We start from the raw sequence: 8,683 nt of genomic DNA, 5'->3' as shown, positions 1-8,683 counted from the left end.
ATTTTTTTTTTTCAAATTATATGCACATTTTGTAAAGAATTAAATTTTAAAATTTTTATTTTTTATTGATTTTTTCAGAGAATAAAATTATTGAATAAAAACAAAAATGATAGAAAAAAAAAAAAGTCATCCAATTGCATGCTGAGAAGGAGTGGGGAGGGCACGTGAAAAACGTCCTTGGTAGCAAAAAATCTTTTTTTTTTTCTTTTTCCATTTTAACTGTGTAAACATTTGGTCTTCTCTTGAATTTCCAAAATCTAACAAATAATTATCAAAATACCATATAATCTCGCATGATTTTTGTAATAAATAAAATAAATTCCAACCAATTATATGTATAATAAATCAAGAGGACACCTAAGAACAGTACTTTCTTGGATTTTTCTAGTTTGGCCACAAAACTTTTTTGCCGTTTAGATATTGACCATATAAGTTTTGGTAGTCATATTTTGCCCCTTTCCCTTGCTTAATATTCTTCCACCACCATTCTTTTCCATGACCGACTCAGGGTTACTTTAATCTCTCTGTTCATCGATTAAAATATCGGTCCTTACCCTACCGGCTCTCATCTTCTTGAACCACCGCTATTGCCTCTCAGAGGATTAGAGTGAAGGAGAGACATGAAAGCACCCTGAACTCATAGGGTGAAGGCGAGGAAGCTTTCAAAAATTTAGGGGCTCCGTTTCATCTACTTCCTGGATTTGACTTCCCATTGATTCGCTAGCATCGATTTAGGGATTATTGTTCCAGGTATGTAGCCGATTTGAACTATCTGTTGATTTAAACTCATTTAGTGAGTGTGTGTCTGTTCGTAAAACCAGAACTGATGACAGGATGGAATCTAATTGAACGTAGGAAAGGGAGATTGAGGGTATTTGGTTGGAATTGACCGAAGAACAAACCCAAATTTGATATTTCAAAAAAATGGAACCGAGAACCGATTCATTGGATTTAGAAGGCGTTCTAGAGAAAAGGATGACGGTGGAGGAGGCAAGAAAGAAGACGGTGATGGAAGGAGTTTGACTGCATCATTCCGATGAGTAGTACCAGGTAGGGTTTAGTTAATATGAATAACAAATTGTTCTGTATCAAAATTTTCAAAATTTTCCATTTAATCAGTTCCTATGTAACACTACAGGAATGTAAGAAATGTTCATGAAGCATGGTTTCCTAATGAAGATGTAGTTTGTAATGTTGGTTGCATGTTGGATAATACCAATATCAAGCCACCAAAAGATGGAGAGGAAAGTTAGGGTAAAATAGTAAATAACTTAATTTTCAGACTTTCAGTGAAGTTTTTAATCCTTATATTTGTATCATTTGAAGCTACATTATGGGATTTGCTTTGAATCATATACACTTGATAATATTAACACTATTGCTTGTGGTCATCCTTTCTGTAACACATGTTCGCCAGGTTTGTATTGATAATACCATGTGTTTTTGTTTCATTATACATTTATAACTTATAAGTTTATAATTGGTACACCGAATTACTGCTTTCTGTTTTTTTTTTAACATTTTTATTGATTGTAGTAGCTTGCATTAGCAAACCTATCAATTATAGTCCTTATTGTTTGACTTTGAGATGTCCAATTCCATCTTCTGGTGCTGTTGTTCATGTGGACATGGTCTATATGCTGACTTTAGATGAAGATAAGTATAAATATCGTTGTTACCTTTGTAGAATGTATGATCTATAGTTTGTACATATCTTTTATTTAAGAATTCTAAATCTATAGGTTTGTAAAATAAAATTTTCATTATCCATCTTCATATTCTTTGAAAGTCATATGAGAAACATGGATGTTGTTTTACTATTATATCCATTCCGTTCAAAAACTTTATTAAAAATAATTTGTTAAATTATGATGAAGCAATAAATAATAACAGGAAAAGAAAAAAGTAAGCAGGAAACCCTACCGGAACCAGTCGACAATTCAAGTAGAAACTAAGGAACTTACAAAACCTGCAAACAGCAATTAATGATCACCAGAAAAAGCATTTCAATACATAGACACATATAAAAAAAACATAATACACAATACCAAAAGACAGAGGTCACCAAAAACCAGAAAGTCATAAAAAAAACAAAGTTAAACACAATGAAAATGCGAACAAGATTCAAGCGGTTCTGGAATGTCTGAAACAAAAGGGTATTTTGATCAAAATTAAAAAGGATATAATGTTTTTTTTGAACTCTTTTCTTCGATAAATGAGTAACATGGACAATTTTTTTTCCTTTTGAAATTTGAACTCTAACACTAATGTTGACGTGAGTGTGTGTAAGTTATGTTCATATAAGATTAGTCATTCACTAAAACTGATATTTTTCTTAAAATATTTTTTCCATAAAAGAGTAACAATATCAATTCCTTTTTTGAAAATTGATCTCTTAGTTTCTTATGTGTATTTGAGATATTTTTTTTGATTTGCAGTCCAAATATATTAGTGTAATTACTAATATACCGCATGAGATGGCCACCATTTGTATTTTGTTTTGTAGGAATGGCCAAGTGCCATACCTGATGAAGCTTTCCGAGATGATGTTTTCTGTTGGTTTAGCAAGCATGTTGATGTTTTCATGTATGTAATGAAATCCTCATTCGTACATAAATAAATAAAATGTACTCCCGACATACTGTCATACATAGTTACACTAATTAGCGTCAACAACATACTTTAAAAACGAATACCCTCCAACCCTTGCAACGGGAGAGAATCTTTTCTAGTTATTTTGTAATCGTGAAGCTAAAAATTGTCTTTACAACTTTTCAGGGCCGGTCCAATGTTTTTTACTATCGGGGGCGAGATAAAAAAATTATTCTCTTATGTGTACCGTACAATAACAAAAACATATACATAAAAAATATAATAAAAAATGTAGTAATTTTTATAATAAAACAAATAATACAAACAAAACATATAAAAATCACCTAAAACATTGTCTTCGTGCATTTTTTGAAGCAAAAACATCTCTTATTTTACTATAATCAATATTTTGTAAAAAATCACTTTCAATAATTGCTAACTCATTCAATCTTCCTTGTCTTATAGTACTTCGGAGATACAATTTCAAAAACTTCAATTTTGAAAAACTTATTTCCGCGGAAGCAACCGTAACCGGCACCGTCAACAATATCCTATAAGCAACCAACACATTAGGGAACATATCCATTCTTCTTGCATACTCCATTATTTGAGTAAATGTCTAATGACTTTCACTTTTGTAAGCTTCACGCGACAATATTTTCTGCAAAATTTGTAACTCAATAAATAAACCATCTCCATCAATATCATAATCTTCACCTTTTTTCAAATTTAACTCAAGATTTAAACAATATTTTTTTTTAATTCATCATCATCTAATGAAACTAATTTGGAACCATCAAACAAAAAATTAAATATAGATTCAAAATATTGCATTTGTTCAAATCTACTTTTCATTTGAAGAAGAGCCATATCTACAAGAATAATAAAATAATCCCTTTTAAATGTTTTTTGAGAAGATTGATGTTCTCTTTCGGTATTTGAAATTTCATCAAATTGTTTTTTTCTTTTAGAATTACGTTTTTGAGTAAATTCGGTTTTAACTTTAATACTATTTGCTACTTCTTTTGCTTCAGTAATAGCAAAGTCAAACCCATTTTCCCTATATTCTTCAAAATAATTAATTAATCTCTCTAAATTTTTTACAGCAACATCAAGAAGCATTTATTTGGATTTTAACTTTTTACTTAACAAATTAATTTTGTACAAACTTTCATACCATATAACTAAACTTAAAATAAATTCAAAACTAGAAAATTCACCATTTACTAGTAAATCAACATCTCTACACACTTATCCATTATCACTTATTTTAGATATATTTTTTAAAGCTTTTCTTATTTGAGAAAATTATGTTTTTATTGCTTTAAGACATTCAATATAACTTTCCAAACGAGTAGCTGATAATGATTTAAGTGTTAGATCATCTATAAACTCAAATACAACACTCGATCTTTTTGTTGAATTAGAAAAAACATTATATATTGTTTGACATGTACCAAAAAACGTTTTTGCTTTTTTGCAAGAATTTGTCATATCACACAAAACTAAATTTAAACTATAATATCCACAAGTCATATAAAAAGCTCTATTATTTATATTAAGCAACCATTCTTGAACACCTTGGTGTTTACTTTTCATATTTGGCCCATTATCATACCCTTGACCACGAACATAGTTAATATTCAAATCAAGAGATTTTAGGGCATCTTGTAAAATATTAAAAAGACCTAGAACAGATGTATCTTCTACACTAAAAACTCTAAAAAAACTCTTCTACTTTTAATGGAATACTTTCCAAATCTACACATCTTATAACCAAAGTCATTTGTTCTTGGTGACTAGCATCCGAAGTGCAATCAAGAATAAGAGACAAATATTTTGCATTTTTAATTTTTTTAATATTTTCAATTTTTACCTCGGATGCTAACATGTCAATTAATTCATTTTGAATTTTATGACTAAGATAATGATTATGTGTTTCTTTGTCTTTAATCAGTCGAAAATGTTCTTTCATTACTGGATCCCACTCAGCAATCGATTCAATTACACTTAAAAAATTACCCATTTGAGTTTTCATAAATTTTTTCATTTGTACCATGAAAAGCGAAGTTATTTTTTGCTAAACATTTTACAACAAAAATAATTCTAACGATAACTTCTTTCCATTGTTCGGTATCTTTTTTTTATCGTTTCTTAAATTTCTTTGTCAATTGTTTCGTTTTTATTTAACCTAAGTCGTGTTTTAGTCCATGTTCTTAAATTAATCATATGGTCAGAACTATTTTCATGTTTTAATGTTTCACTAAGATGCTTCCAATATTTAATTCCTCCGGTTGCCAAATTACATTTAGTTTGAATTGTTTTAAAAGGCTTACAAAAAAAACAAAAAACCTTATCAGACTCTTTTGAATATACTAACCATTTTCTATCAATAAAGTCACCAACTTTTAATTTACGAATAAAAATATCACATGAAAAATGTCTACCAAATGAATCTTTTGGAAAAATTATATTGGCATCAATTTCTCTCTTAAGTCCTTTTTCTATTAGTAAATCTTTCATTTTTGAATCTAAATCATCCCATACTCTAGGATCAAAAAACTAAAGTCATTTGGTTTATCTTTATCAAAAAAATCATTAGGAATTTCAACCGAATCATTTTTTTCAAAATCATTAGGAATTTCAACCGAATCATTCGAAGCACTTGGTGGGTTATTAATTAGATCATTAGAATTATTTTTATTACCATTTTGATTTGTAACTAAAAATTTATTCAAAGGCTCTCTTAATTGATTAGCCTCTTGTTCTTTTTTCTTTCGTTTTCTATTTTGAGCACCTAATGGTTGTTTTCGGAGAAGCATATTAAAAACTCAACAAATGTAGTTATAAAAGCTAAGCAAAGAAAGATACAACCTGACCAAATTGTATGAAATAAGGCTTCTGCAGTTCTGCTACTTCTAGTCTTTAGTCAACAATGTTAAAAATAAAGCTCCTGCTTCACGTTACATAAATAATAACAAAATAAGTTTAGAATAAAATTATTGAACAATGAACATAAAACAGATTTCAAAAACAAACTCACCAAATCTGATTGTTGAATGTTGAAACAATGGAGAAATCTGAATTGTATTTGATTTTGTATCTCTAACTTGGACAACACAGTAATAGTTAATGTAAATCAGATTCAATTTCTGAAAAACTGAAACTGAAATATAAAATAGAAACTCTTAGAGAAGGAATAAACTAGATTTTTTCTAACCATAAACCAAATTAAATAAACATAGATTTCAGGTTTTAACTTACCCAAATATAATTTGATGATTTCTAAAATAGCAAAATCAAATATAAACACAAACAGAAGACAAAATCTGATTTCGTGTAACGAAACAGAGACGGAATCAGGTCAACACATTTTTAAATAACCAACAAAACAAATCAGATGAATAAGAAATTGAGCATATTTTAGAAACAAACTTAAAAAATATGAACTCTTGGATAATGAATCAGATATATGCAACATAAATCACTAAATCAGATTTCGAAAACAATAAAAGGGACCTAAATAAACACAAATTTCAAGTTAAAACTTACCCAAATATGATTTGATGATTCCTGAAACAGCAATATCACATACAAATAAAAGAGAGGGGAAATTTGACTTCTTGTAATGAAATAGATAAGAAATTAGGTCACCCGATTCTAATATAGACAACTAGAAATGAAGCAGATGACTAAGAAATCAAACAGATTGAATAAACTAACCCAAATCGATGTTGTCTAACTATTAAAATTACCAAATTGATGATAAATCGGACTAAATCATAGCTATTTGATTAAATCGGTTGCGTATGAAGACTAAACTGAGAATCAGGTATGTAAAATCCATTCGACCGGAAGGAAACAAAAGAAACACCTGTTCTTCCTTTTTATACGAGAGACACATTGATTTCTCCCATCAAACCCGACGCCAACGAGATTCTAGGCAGTAGAAACTAAATGTTTGGTTTTTCCATGAGCACCAAACGTTTGGCAATTGGCGCACCTTCTTTCTTTCTCCCACCATCCACTCGCTTACTTTCTCTCATCGTCCGTATGCAGATTTTTATTATGGACTAAGTTTTTGGGCCGATTATATATATATATATATATATATATATATATATATATATATATATATATATATAGTTGGACTTCTTTGATGCACCCAATTATTTGTTGCCCTGGGCCTCAGCCCATGTATTGGGTCGGGCTTGCAGCTTTCTATATATATATATATATATATATATATATATATATATATATATATATATATATATATATATATATATATATATATATATATATATATATATATATATATTCATTGTTAGTACTTAGTTATGGTGGAAATTTTTTAAATTTTAATCGTGATGGTAAGTGTAATCAACCATATAAATAAAATTGTTAAAATGAACTCTTAACAATTTAAGATATTATTTGAATTTTGAGTTTTCTCTCATATAAAAAGTTTTGTGGGTCTTTTCGCGCCGTAGGTATATACGATTTTGTTTTATAGTTTTGTTTTTGATACCATTAGTTTTAGTGTTCCTATTCTGATCCTAAGTACGTCCCATTCAATGTAAAGTGTTGGCTGTCAAAAAAAAAACAAAAAAAAAAGGAACGACGTAAGAGAAAATAAATGACCATTTCTCATTCAAGTCAATGAATTATATTCACATGTTGGGTAGTAGTACGAAGAACTTTACCGTGTGGACATAGTTTCACAACAAAGATACCCAACGATTATTAAAAGATTTTTTTATCATCTATATATAATCAAGTCTAAAATCATTTAATATATTTTTTGTTTCATCATTATTTTTTATCTTAAATTACACTAAAAATAAATAGTAATTTACGAAGACACGTTTGTTTATTTTGAGAAACAAACAATGGTAATTAAAATAGTGTATGCTTGTGAGAAGACGAGTTGATGATGGAATGTTTGGAACATATTAATTAATAAAAAATAAAGAACATCCATTGTGATAGGGTTGAGTAGAAAAGATGAGGCATGGTTGCATGGATTGGCCGGCAGGATAGCTTAAGTAACATAATATGCATGTTGACGGGTCCCCTCTTTGACCTTTCATTTGTTTTCACTATTTTCATTTATAATCTTTTGTATTTGTTTCATATTTTTATGCTTTTATACAGCACAAATTTTAGAGTAAATGCTACTTATCAAAAATTCCGTTTCAAATATTCAAAATAAGTTTATAAAAACTGGTATCCGTAATGAGGACAAGTAGTTGAATTAAGCAAATTTAATTTTATAGCAGCTCTAAAAGAATTTAAATTGATTTTATAAAAAAATTATCTCAAATAAAAAATGGGATATATATATAAATTAAAATCCTAATATTAAACTTTATCTTTTTAACACTAAAATCTTAATTATCGCTAGTTTTTGACCCACTCACATTTTTTGCCGCTTAGCTGGTAATTAAGACTTTAATATCAAAAAAATAAATATTACGACTTTTTGTCAAATAATTAAAACTATTGAGACTTTAGTGTAGATTTTTCATTTCTCTAAACACAAATAATTTTATCAGCCTCTTGAAAACCAGATCATAGTCTAAGAACTTTTAATTTTAATTTTCATCGCAACATCATTTTTTTCTTGCTATCATCATCTTTACCATGCAACAATAAAGATTAGAGGAAACATATGCAATAGAGAGAGCGAGAGAAGGTGAGACGCCTTGTAAAACTTTCTTCTTGGTTCGCTGTCAAATCCTAAACTGAAAAGAGAGGACAAATTGCACAAACAAAAAAAGTATATGCCTAGTCAAAATGATATGAATGTGGAGAATGTGTAAATATGATAGCTTCATCTTTTTCGGTTTCTTAGTTCTTCAATTTTATAACGGTAAAAAAGCCAATACAACCACGGTTATTTCTTATTTTCTTTATTGATTATCTCTACCTTTTTCAAAACCAGTTTGTTGAAATTGAAAAAAAAAATTATTTAACAATAAGCAAACATTAAAGATTTCACTAGAATCTAGCTAAACAGAGCAGGTTTCGATAGCTCTTATGGTTAAAGACTATCATACTATTAAATTTTAACAAAAAGGATATATAT

The 8,683-nt window shown here is 28.7% G+C and overlaps 1 long non-coding RNA gene across 2 annotated transcripts; it reads left to right on the top strand.

The window, feature by feature from the left end:
- The first annotated feature begins 467 nt into the window (after positions 1-467).
- LOC145012347 (uncharacterized) lies at positions 468-1,484 on the top strand. Of its 2 annotated transcripts, none has more exons than XR_013664455.1 (3): positions 468-750; positions 834-1,050; positions 1,139-1,484. It is a non-coding gene; the product is annotated as an uncharacterized LOC145012347 (long non-coding RNA). The 2 variants fall into 2 exon arrangements; XR_013664454.1 differs by having other exon boundaries at positions 856-1,050; positions 1,139-1,480.
- Positions 1,485-8,683: the final 7,199 nt, after the last annotated feature.

The sequence above is a fragment of the Lactuca saligna genome, chromosome 8 (assembly GCF_052625555.1).
Source record: "Lactuca saligna cultivar CGN05327 chromosome 8, ASM5262555v1, whole genome shotgun sequence".
NCBI lineage: Eukaryota > Viridiplantae > Streptophyta > Magnoliopsida > Asterales > Asteraceae > Lactuca > Lactuca saligna.
This window is presented reverse-complemented; position numbering and strand designations above follow the sequence as displayed.